Source organism: Cetorhinus maximus, chromosome 21, assembly GCF_964194155.1.
Source record: "Cetorhinus maximus chromosome 21, sCetMax3.hap1.1, whole genome shotgun sequence".
NCBI classification, from domain to species: Eukaryota; Metazoa; Chordata; class Chondrichthyes; order Lamniformes; family Cetorhinidae; genus Cetorhinus; species Cetorhinus maximus.
In genome coordinates this window covers 34,673,169-34,691,044 of record NC_135899.1, presented here as the reverse complement: position 1 = coordinate 34,691,044, position 17,876 = coordinate 34,673,169, and the positions used below count along the sequence as shown (strand labels likewise).

At 43.7% G+C, this 17,876-nt stretch overlaps 1 protein-coding gene and 1 long non-coding RNA gene across 3 annotated transcripts in view; one reads left to right on the top strand and one right to left on the bottom strand.

The window, feature by feature from the left end:
* The window catches only part of LOC144695232 (uncharacterized), an 83,052-nt gene that overhangs the window by 16,170 nt on the left and 49,006 nt on the right, over window positions 1-17,876 (top strand). The gene's annotated exons all lie outside the window — the stretch shown is intronic.
* LOC144695295 (uncharacterized) lies at window positions 6,261-16,710 on the bottom strand. The gene is made up of 3 exons (XR_013579924.1): window positions 16,456-16,710; window positions 9,362-9,421; window positions 6,261-6,501 (listed from the first exon to the last, which is right to left on the bottom strand). It is a non-coding gene; the product is annotated as an uncharacterized LOC144695295 (long non-coding RNA).

Here is a 17,876-nt window from a genome sequence, read left to right as displayed (position 1 = left end):
TCCTGGGGGTTACCATTGACCAGAAACTGAACTGAACCAGCCATATAAATACTGTGGCAACAAGAGCAAGTCAGAGGCTATGAATCCTGCGGTAACTCACCTCCTGACTCCTCAAAGCCTGTCCACCATCTGCAAGGAACAAGTCAGGAGTGTGATGGAATACTCTCCACTTGCCTGGATGAGTGCAGCTCCAACAACACTCAAGAAGCTCGTCACCATCCAGGACAAAGCAGCCGCTTGATTGGTACCTCACCCAGAACCATTCACTCCCTCCACCACCGGTGCACAGTGGCAGCAGTGTGTACCATCTACAAGATGCACTGCAGAAACTCACCAAGGCTCCTTAAGCAGCACCTTCCAAACCCATGACCACTACCACCTGGAAGGACAAGGGCAGCAGATACATGGGAACACCACCACCTGCAAGTTCCCCTCCAAGCCACACACCATCCTGGCTTGGAAATATATTGCTATTCCTTCACTGTCGCTGGGTCAAAATCCTGGAACTCTTTCCTTAACATCACCTACACCACATGAACTGCAGCAGTTCAAGAAGGCAGCTCACCACTACCTTCTCAATGACAATTAGGGGTGGGCAATAAATGCTGGCCTAGCCAGCACACCCACATCCCATGAACAAATATATAAAAAGCATCTCTGAGAAATTGATCATAGCTCTAAATGCAATGCAATTCAAACAAGCTTGGAGTTTATTACAGTAAAAAGCTAACCTATGTTTAGCTTACAATGTCAGGGGTAGAGGTGTGAGTAATAAACAAAAGGGGGTCATCTTTAAGTTTGTAATGGAGACAGAAGGTCTACCCTTCAATAAAGGATTTAAATTATGCATGTAGATTCCAGATGAAAAGGTACTGAAAGCAGATTAGTGAACACATGCGTTTCTTCATGGACCTAGGGAGCTTGGAGTGAGGGCAATCACATCCATTAGTAATTTTAATTATTAAATTGGGCCACAGAATCAAAGAGTTGGGTAAAGGTTCTTTTGTTTAATTTAGCTGATTGTTTGCTCACAGAAGGCAGTTGCAGTTTTGGTTTGGCATAGCCTGCATCTTATTGGATTGAGAGAGCCAACAGAAGACGTTGTTCATCAGGCCTGTAATTTAAACAGAGAAAATTCTAATTCTATCATTCACCGCATGGAATGCAGGTGGAGGTCAAGCTCAGTTTGGATTTTGTGAGGTAAAAACAGCTGGAAGATATACCTTGTTTGAAGCTAGAGGAAGAAACCTACAGTGGTCCTCATAGGGCCTTGTGACAGAAGAGTCAGCAGAGTTGGCTTGAAAGTTATGCAAAGGCAGGTGGATTTCTGCTGGCAATCCAAACAAGAAGCTGAGGCAGCCATAATTATGAGGTATTAAAGCAAAGTTAGATGGTCACTTAGCCAAAAGGAAAGAGAATAACTTGGACACTGAGGAGAATTGAAATGAATTCCAGAGGGCTTTGGCATACTTTTGGCTTGATCCCTAAAGAAATGAGTAAATCTTCTAGATTATTGAATGTATAAGGGGAAGTAAGAAATAGAACTGAGTTCATAGCTTAAGTAATTATAAACTACTTTGTTAGGTAATTATGCATGCTTTATTTATTTTATACACAATAGCATTTGTTTTTGTTTAAAAATGTGAAATCCTATGGCGTAGTCTGTTGGTTAATCACATGGTATTTGCATTTCTCTTCAAACATTAAAGATCCCTAACAGGATTGCCACACTGTGCACAAATTGGCTACCACGTTTCTTACATTACAACACTGACTACACTTCAAAAAGTATTTCATTGGTTGTAAAATGCTTTTGGATGCCTTGTGTCCATGAAAATTGATATATAAATGCAAAGCTTTTTTTTTAGGGAAACATTATTATCCTGTGAACTGGAAATTATAAACTAATTGATAAAGTATACCAGCCCATAGTAACGTTGAGCTCATTGACATTAATGATTTGGGTTTTGGAACCAAATGTAATCTTTTCAAGTTTGTTGATGATACAAAACTAGGTGGGAATGTGAGTTGCGAGGAGAATGAAGAGTTTTCAAGGGGATTGAGACAGGCTAAGTGAGTGGACAAGTATTTGGCAGATGGAGTATAATATGGAAAAATGTGAAGTTAGCCACTTTGGTAGTAAAAACTGAAATGCAGAGTATTTCTTAAATGGTGAAAGATTGGAAAGTGTTGATGTCCAAAGGGACCTGGGTGTCCTTGGTCACAAGTCACTGAAAGCTAACAGCAGGTGCAGCAAGCTATTAGGAAGACAAATGGGATGTTGGCCTTTATTGAAAGGGGATTTGAGTACAGGAGTAAAGATGTATAGAGCCTTGGTGAAACCATATCTGGAGAATTGTGTATAGTTTTCATTCCCTCACCTAAGGAAGGATATACTTACCATAGAGGGAGTGCAACTAAGGTTCACCAGACTGATCCCTGGGATGGTGGGATTGTCCTATGAGAACAGACAGGACCCTGGGCCTATATTCTCTAGAGTTCTTTTATTGAAGCATACAAAATTCTTACAGGGTTTAACAGGGTGGCTGCAGGAAGGATATTTCCCTTGGCTGGAGTGGGGGTGGAGGGTGGGTCTAGAACCAAGTGACACAGTCTCAGAATAAGAGGGAAGACATTTGGAGCTGCGATGAGGAGGAATTTTTTCACTCTGAGAGGGTGGTGAATCTTTGGAATTCTCTACCCCAGAGGGCTGTGGAGGCTCAGTCATTAAGTATGTTCAGGACAGAGATCGATAGATTTCTAGATATTAAAGATATCACAGGATATGGGGATAGTGCAGGAAAATGGTATTGATGTAGAAGGTCAGCCATGATCTAGTTGAATGGTGGAGCAAGCTTGAGGGACTGAATAGCCTACTCCTATTTCCTATGACCAATAAATTGTGCACAGGACTCTTAGCTATAGGCTCAATGTTTCAGTAAATAGGAACACACCATGCTGAGAAATCAGGTGCTTTGGATTAAGCAAAAAAAGGAATTTATTTTGCATTATAAATCTGTACAAAAGATTGGTAGAATAGCAAACAAACAACACAACATTCAGCTTACACCCAAATTTGAATCAACTAAAATAATAAAGCATTTGAAAATGACTCAACATCTTTTCCAGAACATGAAATGAAACTTGGAAGAGTGTAAGGTGAATATATCACACCATTATTACATCGAGGTATGATGGGCTGTGGGAACTCAGGTCTGTAGAGACTCAGCCCCACTCTCTCACCATACTCAGGATAGTAGTCCTCCCAGACAAGAGAGTACAAACATTACCCATGGTATTAGTCAAACACCCATCACCTGAAGAGGATCTGTCTATAATTCACATCAACTAAAGCGGGGTCCGATTCTATCCATACCCACTCCTGAGAGCTGGCTCACTTTACTAACACGCACATCCACATCAGGGGACACTCCCAGAATTCTACAGGCATACTACAGAATACTACATCACTTTACATCGCTTTAAAAGGTGTTTCCCCAAAGTTGCCCATGAACAATATATTTCTATGTGAGAGTGTATTTCTTACCCTTGGAGTGAGCAAGTCAATTTACAATAACCCAGCAGCAAAGTCTTTTGTACTTGCAAGGTTTATTTTGACACTCTTGCTCTGGAATTGACTTAAGGAAAAATGATAGCACTTACACATATACACAAAGATTAATTACAGATGAAGATAAAATAATACTTATAAAAATTGATCAGTTCAGTCCATATTCGGTGCAGGTCTGATAGGTTTTAAAGTTGAGACGTTGCATTGTCTGAAGTGAAGGTCTTGGGATTGCAGAGTTGTCACTGCATCTATGATGGCTTCTACTGTCAAATTGCCCAAGGTTACTTTAACAGGTGAGCTTAATAGATGGAATCAGGTTTACAGGGAGGAGAGAACGTTCCTTACTTCTGTTCCACTGGTGTGGCACGTTTAGCTGCCTGTTACTTTGCAGCAGACCAGGACCTATCTTAGATGTTTTTCTCCATCTCTCCCTGGTCAAAGCTTCAAGATGGTTCTCTGTGGATCTGTCTTTTCCTGCCCTTTTCAATGTTTTTTGTCGGTAAGGCAAAATGGTCACCATCACCCATGTGACCTGCACAAGAAAGCTCAGTCACTTTCCAAAAAGGCATGTGGTAATTCCATTACAGTTATCCAAAGTCTCCTTACCCCGTGTAGTGATCAAAGGGCTAAGGTTGTTCACACTTTAAAGTGGCTTTTCAGTGTCTTTGTGTTTGGAGGAAAAGCCATCAAGTCAATGAGTTTCTGTTTACACTTTTGGAACACTCAATGAATTTTAAATGTATATGTCTGAGGATGTCTCCTCTTTGTCTGGCTGAAGGGGTTACAGCCCGAATCCACAAGGAGAAAGTCACATGACCCTCAGAGTCCACTTTGCGAAGTTTTTAAACTCAGTCCAAGAATTATAAAATGTGATCTTCAAAACAATTTTTCAAAAAAATGCATATCATAACTATGCTCCAGAACAGTACTGGAAATCTGGAACTCTCCCCACAAAAGCTGTTGAGTCTGGGAAACAGTCGAAAATTTCAAAACTCTGATGAGGAAATGTTCAGGGTTACAGAGCCAAGACAGGTGGACAGAGTTCAGTTACAGATCAGCCATGACCTAACTGACATAAAAGGCTTGAGGGATTACTCCAGTTCCTACATTCCTTAAACTCCTCTTCATTCCCCCTCCACTCTCATCTCCAACAATATTTGCTCTATTCAACCTCCAGCTGAGCTTCTGAACTCATACCCTCTCTGTCACAAAGATCACTTCCTTCTCCGTGTATGAGTATGTTGATGGATCAGGAAATAGCTGACCGTGTGGAAGCCTTGTCACACACCTCACATTTGAATGGTTTCTCCTGTGTGAATCCTCTGATGTAGCAGGAGCTTCAATGAGCTTGAGAAGGATTTGTTCCACACATCGCACGTGAATGGTTTCTCTCTGATGTGAATGCAATGTATGCGGAAGGTCGACGACCTGGAGAATGATTTGTTGCACATCTCACAAGTGAATGTTTTCTTCTCTGTGTGAACACAGCAGTGACTCATCAGGGGGCGATGACTGTGCAAAGCCCCTGTTGCAAATCTCACACTTGAATGATTTCTCCCCAGTGTGCATGCATTGGTGTACGCGGAGGTTCCCTGACTTCAAGGTGGCTTGGTCACACACCTCACTTGAAGGGATTCTCGCCTGTGTGAATTCTCTGGTCTATCAGGAGCCTCTTTAACTTCACAAAATCTTTACTGCAAACCTCACTTGAATGCTCTCTCCCTGGCCTGAATGCATTGGTGTGTGCGGAGGTTCGATGACAGAGAATAATCCGTTACACGCCCCGCATGTGAACGGTTTCTCCCCAGCGTGAATGTGTTGGTGATTCACGAGTGTAGATAACTGGGCGAAGGCTTGGTCGCACATCTCACACTTCAATGGTTTCTCTGCCATGTAGCTGCCCTTGTGTTACAGATGATGCAACAGATGCACCTAGTGTGTTAGGGGATCTATGCGTCTGTGGAGACCTTCTCACACACTTCACTTCAACAGCCTCTCACCTGTGCGAATGAGTCAGTGGTTCATGAGGCTCGATGAATGATTGAAGCTCTCACCACATTTGCAGCCCACTCACACTTCTTCTTAGCCTCACCCTGACCGATCACCCACAGCCAAACCTTCGGAAAGGTTGGTTCTGATGGAAGACTCCACACCACTGACCAGTTTCAGATTTGATGATATGTCAAAGCTCCCCTGACCCAACCGATTTCCAGATGATGGTTTCACTGCCCAACCTTCTCTATGTTGAGCATTGCTATGAAGGGATTGTCTTCCCACAGTTGTGCAGTTGTTGCTTGGGTGATGGTCAGAATCTATCTGCGGTGTCTATCCTCTCTGTATTCTCTGGTGTAGTATGGTGCAATCCTCCTGTAAAACAGAAAAAGGAAACATGATTTCCTCCAACATCCTCTCCTCCTTTGCTGAAGGGGCTGAGTTACTCGCCGCACTATTCTTAGCCTTTGACCTGCTCTTGTAGCCATAGTATTTATATGGCTGTCCAGTTCAGTTTTGGGTCAATGGTAACCCCCAGGATGTTGATAGTGGGGGATTCAGTGATGGTAATGCCATTGAACATCAAGGCACGATGGTTGGATTCTCTCTTGTTGGAGATGATCATTGCCTGACACTTGTGTGGCGTGAATGTTACTTGCCACTTGTCAGCCCAAGCCTGGATATTGTCCAGGTCTTGCTGCATTTGGACATGGGCTGCTTCAGTATCTGAGGAGTCACAAATGGTGCAGAACATTTTGCAATCATCAGCGAACATCCCCTGTTCTGACCTTATGATGGAAGGAAGGTCATTGATGAAGCAATTGAAGATGGTTGGGCCAAGGACACTACCCTGAGGAACTCCTGCTGTGATGTCCTGGAGCTGAGATGACCGACCTCCAGCAACCACAACCATCTTCCTTTGTGTTGGTTTCATTAGACTGGAAAGTAGCAAATACAACTCCTTTATTCAAAAAGGGAGGGAGACAGAAAGCAGGAAACTACAGGCCAGTTAGTCTAACATCTGTTGCAGGGAAACATGTTAGAAGATATTATTAAAGATGTTATAGCAGGGCACTTAGAAAAGTTCAAGGCAGTCAGGCAGAATCAACATGGTTTTGTGAAAGGGAAATCATGTTTAACTAACTTATTGCAAATCTTTGAAGGAGTCACATGAATCTAGGGAATTTTGGAAAATTAAAACCAGTGCATCAATTATCTCATTAGCTATTGCTTTCAAGACCTTAGGATGAAGTCCAACCAGACCTGGAGATTTGTCATCCCACAACCCCAATTTGCTCAATACCACTTCCCTCGTGATTGTAATTTTTCCGTGTTCCTCCCTCCCTTCCATTTCCTGATTCACAGCTACTTCTGGGATGTTACCTGTGTCCTCTGTAGTGAAGACCGAAGCAAAATATCTGTTTAATTCATCCGCCATCTCCCTACTTTCCATTGTCAATTCCCAGACGCACTTTCTATAGGACCATGCTCACTTTGTTAATTCTTTTCTTATTTAAATATCTATAGAAACTCTTACTATCTATCTTTATATTGCTAGCTAGCTTTCTCTCATACTCTAATGTTTCCTTATTAATCTTGTTGTCGTTCTTTGCTATTCTTTATATTCTTTCCAATCGTCTGACCTGCCACCCGTCTTTGCACAATCATATGCTTTTTCTTTAAGTTTGATACTGCCTTTAACTTTTTTAGTTAACCACGGCTGGTGGGCCCTCCCCTTGGAATTTTTCTTTCTCATTGGAATGTATATATTCAGTGTATTCTAAAATATCCCTTTAAAAGTCTGCCACTGAACTTCTATTGACATATCCCTTAACCTTATTTGCCAATTCACTTCTTCGTTCATGCCCTCATAATTGCCCTTATTTAAGTTTAAAACACTAGTCTTGGACGCATTCATTTCTCCCTCAAAATGAATATAAAATTCAATCATATTACGATTGCTGCTACCCAGGGGTGCCTTCACTATGAGGTTACCAATTAATCCTATCTTGTTGTTCAATACCAGGTCCATTATAACCTGCTCTCTGGTTGGCTAGAGAATGTGCTGTTCTCAGAAACTATCCCGAAAACATTCAATGAACTCCTCATCTACACTACCTTTGCCCATCTGATTTTTCCAGTCTATATGCAGATTAAAATCCCCCATGATTATTGCTGTACCTTTCTGGCAAGCTCCCATTATCTCTTCTTTTATACTCTGTCCTACTGTGTAGTTACAATTAGGAGGCCTGTACACCACTCCCACAAGTGACTTCTTGCCTTTATTATTCCTCATCTCAACCCAAACTGCTTCTGCATCCTGGTTTCCTGAACTTAGGTCATCCCTCTCTTATGTGCTAATGCCATCATTAATTAACGAAGCCAGCCCTGCACTTTTTCCTAACTTTCTGTCCTTCCTAAATGTCATATCCTTCAATATTCAGGTCCCAATCCAAGTCATCCTGTAGCCATGTCTCTGGAATGGCTATCAGATCGTACTTATTAATTTCTATTTGCGCTACCAGTTCATCTGTTTTGTTTCGAATTCAACGTGCATTTAGATACAGAGCCTTTGGTTTTACCCTTTTATTATTTTTGTAGCATCCAGCCTTATCTGCTGATTTGCTCTTAGAATTGTACTGTCTGTCCCTTCCTGACACAGTCGTTTTATCATTTCCCTGTCTCTCTTGCCTTGTCTCTACTCTTTGGTTTACCACATCTTCCCAAATTTGATCCCTTGTCCCCACTATTCAGTTTAAAACCCTCTCTACTTCCCTAGTTATGCGGCTCGCGAGGACACCAGCCCCTGCACGGTTCAGGTGTAGACCACTTTCCCCAATACTGGTGCCAGTGCCACACAAATCGGAACCCACTTCTCCCACACCAGTCTTTGAGCCATGCATTCATTTCTCTAATCTTATTTGTCCTATGCCAATTTGCATGTGGCTCAGGTAATGATCCAGAAATTATCTTTGAGGTTCTGCTTCTTAATTTGGTGCCTAGCTCATCATACTGACTATGCAGAGTCACCTTCCTAATCCTGCCTATGTCGTTGGTACCTACATGGACCATGTCCACCAGATCCTCCCCCTCCCACTGCAAGTTTCTCTCCAGTCCTGAGCAGATGCCCCGAACGCTGGCACTGGGCAGGCAACACAGCCGCCTGGACTCTTGCTCTTTGTTACAGAGAACAGTGTTAATCCCCCTCATTATCCTGTCCCCTACTACCATCACGTCCATTTTTGTTCCCCCATTTAATGGCTTCCTGTACCATGGTGCCCTGGTCAGTTTGCTCATCCACCCTGCAGCCCCAACTCTCATCCAAATAAGCTGAGAGAACCTCAAACCTGTTTGACAGTTGCAGTGGCTTACACTCCTGCCCTCTGGGTCCCCTTACCTGCCTCACTCGCAGTCACACCCTCCTGTCCCTGACCACTGACCAAATCAGAAGACCCTATCCTAAGTGGTGTGACTGCCTCCTGGTATAGAGCATTCAGGAAACTTTCCTCCTTCCTGATGTGTCGCAGTAACTGCAGCTCAGCCTCCAGCTTGATGACTCTGAGCCGAAGTTCCTCAAGCTGCAAACACTTACTGCAGATGTGTTTGCCCTGGATCACAATGTTATTCAGGAGATCCCACATGCTGCAGCCTTGACACATCACCTGTCCTGCCATCCTTAATGTGTTTTAAATAATTACTGAATTGTATTAATCACTTATTTATTGTTGCTTCCTTATATATTTCATTAACTTTATCACCAATTTGTGTACTGTTTTAAACCTTAGGGATAGAACTTACCTACTTACTGCTCACCAAACAGCTAGCTCCTTTCCCTGTAGTAGAGCAAAGAACCAAGTTCTGTGGGGTGAGAAAGGTATTAACTCCTTTCCCCCCTTCACCGAACTCCCCTCTCACCAAACACCAAGTCTTCACTCAGTTTGTCAGCTGCACTCCATTTGCCAAGGCTGCACTAAAGAACCCTTCCGTGGCTGATGCCACCATTTCATACACCACACACTGAGGAGGTGGTGTTGTTTATTGATGCCTGTGTCTCTCTGAGGCAGCTCACAGAAAGAAGCTAGTGGGATGTTGAAGAACCGTTTCAGGTACTGGCTACACCTGGGGATGGATAGCAGTTTTCCCCAGAGAGAGAGAATGATCACAATCATCCTAATGTACTGCACACTGAACAATATCACTCTCAAACAAGGTCTAGACTGGGATAGCCCAGGAGAGGAACTGGGAGAAGTGAATGCACCGGGACATCCCAGGAGAGGTGAATGGACCAGGACATCCAAGGAGAGGAGCTGGATTAGGGGATGTTGATTCTCATAAATTAGAGCTAAGGGGAGCTGGACCTCAACAGGAGACAATCCCTGGACTCCCTGGGCACTGTCAATTTCTCCCTCTCTCCTGTGTCCCTCTCTCCTGTGCATGTCATCCAAGGCTACACATCCCACACTGATGTTGTCAGTTTGAAAGTCTCCGAGGATGAAGAATGCTATTCCCACACTAGAAATCTCTGTCAAACATTTACCGGGGGAACTGAGACAGCAGCTGCAATAAGTGAGGTTTTATTCAGATGGGACAATGACAAGTTTAAATCCCCACCTGATCTGCTGCTCAAAGTCGCCTCCGTTTCACCGGTCAGTTTCCCAAACTTCAGGAAACTCAGGTTACTCCAGAAATATTTGGATTGGCTGTGAGAGACGTCAATCAGAGAGCCCCACCCACTCTGCCCATTCTCTCCTCTTCCTGTTCCACAGCTGCTTCACTTCCTGTAGGGACTCAAAACCAACTCAGGAGATGGTGAGTGAACGAACACAATTTATAATAATTACATCACATAATATCCACACTAATCTTCAGGCAGCCTGACTATCCTGTGGAGAATCAGGTCTGGAAATGCCCCTTATGCTGTGTGAGAACATCCAGCTGAGAGAGCTGTTTACTCGGTGCTTTGTGCTGAACTGTTTGCCTGGAGCTGTGTGTTGGATATTGAGTGTGTTTATTGGAAGCATTTCCCTTCTGATTTACAGGCTGACTTTTGTTGATGGCTCATTACTGAATATGAGAAGGTGAGGTGTAATTATCTGGGAGGTGCAGAGTGCCTGAGGATTCTTACTGATTTCCTATTGTTGAGTTGTGTGTGTGTGTGTTGGGAGCTGGTTATTATCCTGTGGACTGTGAATGGTCAGTTCTGTCTGTGTGTTGGGATCTGGATGTTTCCTGTCTTTTCGAATCCCTCCAAGTCCTCCCACCCCCCTATCTCTGTATTTTGGAGAAGTAAAGAAGAGATTTGGCAGCATCGGTGGAGAAGAAAAGAGTTGACGTTTTGAGTCCAATGACCCTTCAATAGAACTGAGTGTAATTAGGAGAGGGGTGAAATATAAGCTGGTTTAAGGTGGGGGGCGGGGGGAGAGAAGTTGAGGGTGGGGTGGTTGTAGGGACAAGCAAGCAGTGATAGGAGCAGATAATCAAAATATGTCACAGATAAACGATCAAAGAGGTGTTGAAGGTGGTATCACTGCTTGCTTGTCCCTACAACACCTCTTTGATCCTTTTGTCTGTGACATCTTTTGATTATCTGCTCCTATCACTGCTTGCTTGTCCCTACAACCACCCCACCCTCAACTTCTCTCCCCCCACCCCACCCCCCACCTTAAACCAGCTTATATTTCACCCCTCTCCTAACTACACTCAGTTCTATTGAAGGGTCATTGGACTCAAAACGTCAACTCTTTTCTTCTCCACCGATGCTGCCAGACCTGCTGAGTTTTTCCAGGTAATTCTGTTTTTGTTTTTGTTTTGGATTTCCAGCATCCGCAGTAGTTTTTTGTTTTTATAAAGAAGAGATTTGCTGGAATGTCCCAGGATTGAGGGATTACAGTTACATGGATAGACCGGAGAAGCTGGGATTGTTTCCCTTAGAGCAGAGAAGGCTAAGAGGAAATTTGTTAGAGATGTTTAAAATAATGAAGGGTTTAAACAGAGTAAATAAAGAGAAACAAAAACAGAATTACCTGGAAAAACTCAGCAGGTCTGGCAGCATCGGTGAAGAAGAAAAGAGTCGACGTTTCGAGTCCTCACGACCCTTCAACTTCTCCACCGATGCTGCCAGACCTGCTGAGTTTTTCCAGGTAATTCTGTTTTTGTTTTGGATTTCCAGCATCCGCAGTAGTTTTTTGTAAATAAAGAGAAACTGTTTCCATTGGCAGAAGGGTTGATAAATTGAGGTTGCAGATAAAAGGTTATTGGTGAAAGAATCGGCAGTGACTTGAGGAAAAACGTTGTTTCCCATGTGTTTTTGTCAAATAATTTTGGAAAACCCAATTGAATTAACATTTCTCCGGAGTGTTTTTTACATTAAACACATAATCTAAGGGTAAAACTGGTCTTCACCAGCACAACACAAGCTCATAGTGAATTGATAGCCCGTTTTACACTTCGTCCAACTGTCACTTCCATTGCCCTCACGGTGCCTGGGAAGATGGGGGCTGGGTGGAGGAAAGAAAGTAGCCACAGTGTCTGCTCCTGGTCACTATCCAGTGTCCCTGCTGGAAACAGAGGGTGTGTAACAGTCAAGTGAGGAAAAAGAAATGACTTGTATCTGATGCCTCATCCAGGGGAATAGTAGAATAGCGCTCACTGTGGAACAATCTCGAACTGGGAGGAGGCGGTGCTGTAGTCACTGGGTTAGTAATCCTGAAGCCCAGGCTAACGCTCTGGGGACTTGGGTTCAAATCCCACCACTGCAGCTTGTGGAATTTAACGTCAATTAATAAAGCTGGAATTCAAAGCTAGTCTCAGTAATGGTGACCATGTAACATTGTCCATTGTCATAAAAACCCATCTGGTTTATTAATGTCCTTTAGGGAAGGAAATCTGCTGTCCTTACCAAGCCATTCAGTTGTATCAAACCACTACAAAATCTCAAAGCAATGAAACCAGATGGGTCATTTGGCATCGACCTAGGAAACGACAATGGCTCATCCAGCCCTGTTGACCCTGCAGAGTCCTCATTACTAACATCTAGGGGCTTGTGCCAAAATTGGGAGAGCTGTCCCAGAGACTAATGAAGCAAAAACCTGACACAGCCATACTCATACCCTGCAAACATTGTCCCAGATACCACCAACACCTTCACTGGGTATGTCCTGTCCCTCCAGCAGGACAGACGCACCAGAGATTGCAGACACAGTGGTATACAGTCGGGAGGGAGTTACCTTTGGAATCCTCAACATTAACTCCAAAACCTATGAAGTCTCATGGCATCAGGTCGAATATGGGCAAGCAAACCTCCTGCTGATTATAACTTACCGCAAATGCCCACCCCCTCAGCTGATGAATCAGTGTTTCCTCTATGTTGAACACCAAATTACCAATTGGAAGTAGCAGTGATGATGGCAAGGGCACAGAATGGGTTCTGCCAGGGCTAGGCAGCTCCTGACCTCATCACAGCCTTGGTCCAAACATGGACAAACGAGCTGAACTCAAGAGTTGAGAATGACTGGCCTTGACACCAAGGCAACATGTGACCGAGTGTGGCATCAAGAACCCCTAGCAAAACTGGAGTCAATAGGAATCAGGAGAAAACTCTCCACTAGTTGGAGTCATACATAACACAAAAGAAGATGGTTGTGGTTGTTGGAGGTCAATCATCTCACTCCCAGGACATCACTACAGGCATTGCTCAGGATGGTGACCTAAGCCCAAACATCTTCAGCTGCTTCATCAAAGACTTTCCTGGGACACCAGAGGATTGTCAGGGGAAGAAACTCTTCAGGTGCAATGTTTGTGCGACAGCTTTCAACCAGTCTGCTGATTTCCTGAAGCAACAGTAGAGTCATACTGGAGAGAAACCGTTCAGGTGTGAGGCTCTCGCAATCAACTTATCTCCTGGTCCATCAATGCACTCAGAGGGGAGAAATCCTATTGTTGTGTGAGTTCTGTAATAAAGCCTTCACACACTTTCTGGACCTTCAGGAACATCAGTGAACATCACATGGGATCTCTTTGCCCAAATTGTCGTCAGAGTGTGAATGTCTACACAAGTTCAGTGCAAAGGATGTTCTGAGGTATTGGGGCACAGAACAAGAAGCAACTTTCACTCACATCAACCAATTAGTGACGACAACGCCAGTGCTGAGGTACGATGATGTCAGTGATGAAGTCACTCTGCAGTGAGATGGCAGTGAAACAGGACTTGGAGCAACCCTCATGCAGCAAGGACAACCAGTTGTGTTTGTATCCAGAATGTTAACAGAAACTGAACAACACTATGCACAGATTGAGAAAGAGAGCCTGGCTATTGTCTTTCCTTGTGAGCATTTCAAACGGTACCTGTTTGGAAGAGAGAAAGTGATGGTGCAGTCTGACCACAAGTCACTTCAAAGCACCTTTCTAAAACCGCTTCCATCTGCTCCAAAGCGATTGCAAAGGTTGTTACTTCATTTGCAGTGATATCACTTGGAAGTGAAGTACAAGCAAGAGAAGCAGATGAACATCACCGACATGCTATTGAGAGCTGCACTCTCTTTGAGGAATGTTGATCATAGTACAGAGTGTGAAATCTTGCAGATTCAACAAGCAACAGCACGACATGCTCTGATACAACTCTTCAAATGTTACAGGAAGTTGTGATGAAAGGATGGCCTGAAACCATCAGAGACACACCTGTTGCTGTAGGAGAGTATTGGGCAGAGAGATGAAGTGATCGCCCAAGATGGCATCTTGTACAAAGGGACTATGATCATTATCTTTAAAGAGATGAGAAAAGAGATGCTGAAGCACATCCACACAAACCATCAGGGAATCGAGTCTAGTTTGAGGAAGGCAAGAGAAGTGCTCCACTGGCCAAACATGAGCAATGAGATTAAGGACCACATCAGCCAGTGCAATGTTTGTAATGAACATCAAGCTAAGCAAGATAAAGAGCTGCTCATGACTCATGACGTCCCAGACACACCATGGATGAAGCTTGGAGTTGACCTCTTCACTCTCACTGGAACTGATTATCTCGTCACAGTCGACTGCTATTCAGACGACTTGGAGTTAGACCAGCTGACGTCAACGACTACCAGTGAGATTGTAGACGCCTGAAAGCACACTTCAGTCGTCATGGCATTCCTGACATTGTGATGAGCGACAATGACCCTCAATTCACAAGGGGAGAATTCAGACACTTGATGAGTGATTGGGAAATTCAGCACCACACATCATCTCCACACTATCCCCAGTCAAATGGAAAGGCTGAGACAGCGGTGAAAATTGCCAAAGGGATCATCAAAAAATCGACTAGATCCAGCGCAGAGGTGCACAGAGCAATCTTAGAGTGGAGAAACACACCTACTGAAGGCATAGAAATTTGTCCAGTCCAGCGAATAATGTCACGCTGCACCCAGACTACTCTTCCAACAGCTAAAAAACTACTGAGGGCAGAAGTATTGACAGGGAGTGAGTGACAAGATCAAAGTGAAACAACAGAAAGACAAATTTCACTTTGATAAAGCTGCCACATTGTTGCCAGAGCTGAGAGTTGGAGAGCCGGTCAGAGTGAAAACATTCAACGCACTCAACAAAATCAGCTCACTTGGCAACTGTGTAGAGAAGTTGTCACCTTGATCGTACACGGTGAACGACCAGATCTATCTTCACAACCACAGACATCTACATGCAACCGGAGAAGCTGCTCCTTCACAGCAGACAACTGATGAAGCAGATCCGATTTCACCAACTGAGCAAGGAACTGAACGACCATCAGTCCCAGAGGTCAACCGTTCCCCAATAAATGCAACGGATCAGCGGCAATAATTACCACAGCAACAACACTCGCCACGACAACATTCCCCAGAGAGACAACGTCACCTGAAGAACCAGCAGACAACTGGATGAACAGTCAACAAGAACACACACATGTACCATAAGAACTGAACACTTTAAAGATTGTGTGTGCAATGATTGGAAAGAACAAAGTGTTTTGCGTTCATGTGTGATAATTTTCTTTAAGAACTTTATTTGTGGAGTAATTTGCAAATGATAGGAAATGCAATGTTTTTGCTTTTTTATGAACAGGGGTATGTTTGGATAAAAATCCCTTTGTACACTGTGGCTTCCCATATCAATGTCATCTCTGAAGTAATCACATGAACATAAAGGTTTGAGGGCAGTAACCATTTTACACACCGCATGGAACATTGTTTAAAATTCAAATGGCTCCAAATGTTTCTGGAGTAACTTGAGTTTCCTGAATCTTGGGAAACTGACTGGTTAAAAGGAGGTGACTTTGAGCAGCAGATCAGGTGGGGATTTAAACTTGTCATTGTCCCATCTGAATAAAACCGCACTTATTGCAGCTGCTGTCTCAGTTCCCCCTGGTAAACTAGTGTGGGAATAGCATTCTTCATCCTCAGAGGCTTTCACACTGACGACATGGGATGTGTAGCCTCAGATGTGTTTGACAGCAGATCAGAAGAGGAAGACCCACAGCATTCAAAGCAGCGATGACATACAGTGGTGGGATCAACACATGCAGCGAAGAAGAGACAGGAGGGAGGGACTGAGGAGAAAGGGACACAGGAGAGGGGGACATGGGAGGGAGGAACAGAGAAGACCATGGGCAGGTGATTGAGCTAGTGCTTGGTGAGTGATTCTGGGGAGTGACACTGTGCTCAACGTTGAAACTGTTTTATGGACTTCCTCTTGCTTGGGGAGTGACTGCGACTCAGAGGTTGACTCCAGGGTGACTGACTTTGAGGAAATAAAACAAAGGACACCTGCTGAGTATTTCCAGCATTTTTTGTATTCATTCTAGTTTTTAAAGCACAGAAACAGGCCATTCGGCCCAACTGCTTTCTACCAGTACTGATGCTCCACATGAGCTTTCTCCTTACCTATTTTATCTCCACTGTGTCTCTTGCAATGCAAGATAGCTGCTGATACCCGTCTGCATATGCACACTGGTCTGCAAATATGCAGAAATCCAATGATGTCACTCTGCTGCGCCGTGCCTGCCAGTACCCTCTGCGCATGTGTCAACGATGCCACCACGCACATACGCCATCTTCCCGTTTCTGTGTTGTAAATAATATGGAATGCATGTTTAGTCCCATTAATTTCCACCAGTGTTTTTCTGCTTCTGTCTAAAATTTTACATATCAATAAATATATTCATTTTCGTTTGTTAGTAATGGATCGATGGTGTTTCATTTACTGCTTTTAAAATGAGACAGACAAGAGAAAGTGATAGGCAGCCAACGTAATTGGTCTCTGGGTTTTTTTTTAATTCATTCATGGTGTTATGGTGCCAGCTGATGTTACTACTGACCAAGCCTGATCCCAGGGTGGAACCTGGCTTGATAGATCCTAACTTTTATTTTTTGTTTAGATACGTGGAGAGTGGCTACTGAACAGAGTCACCGGAGTCGGCTGATGAAATTTTAACAAAAGAATAAAACATTTATTAAACCAGAAAAATGAACTAAATTACAATATCCTTCACCCACAACTATACCTTTACAGATATATGCAGATTTTTAAGGTTAACACAAGGTACAAAAACTATCTTATACTCTAATGTTCACAATACACAGTCCAAGTAAACCACTAGGTGACCTGTGATCAGACACACCACACTCTGAAACCAAGTGACAGATGCCACCCCAACCAGATGCTGTGGATCTCTCCTCAACTCCCCCTCAGATGCTTGTGACACCGTGATCCAGTCAGTCTCACTGAACTCTGTCTTTCACACAAGGCTGTCCAATCTTCGCTCTCCCAGAACTCGCTTTAGAATCTTCTCCTAAATCGACACTTTCACTCAGACATCTTCCGCAAGGGTTCACCTGAAGGGTTTTGAATTCTCCTTCCGATGTTCCTCTCTCCTGGATTGTCACATGCATTCAAGCTTTCTTCCACGTACTCTCTCTCACTGACTCAGCTGTCAATAGTACACCACTGCTTCACATGCCCATAGTAAAGAGTTACAGACCTTCAGCTGTCTCTTTGGACCTTCTGGCCTCTCACAATAAATCTGATTCCTGCAGCTTTTCTTCCTTTAAGCTTGAAGCGTGGAGACTTCCTCTGCTGCTCACTCTTAATTTCACTTAACAGGACCTTTTCCAGGTTCCTGTCCTTCCTTTGACTAGAAGGTCTTCTTGGGACTTTCTCCTGTTTCATTATTCTGGATTTGGGGACTTTCTTCTTTAGTTTGGAACTTCTATCTGTCCCTTTTCATGTCCTGCCTGCTCTGGCACCTTCTTCCAACTGCACACAAACTACTTTCAACTGCTCTGCTTTTGTGTGTGTGGGCAGG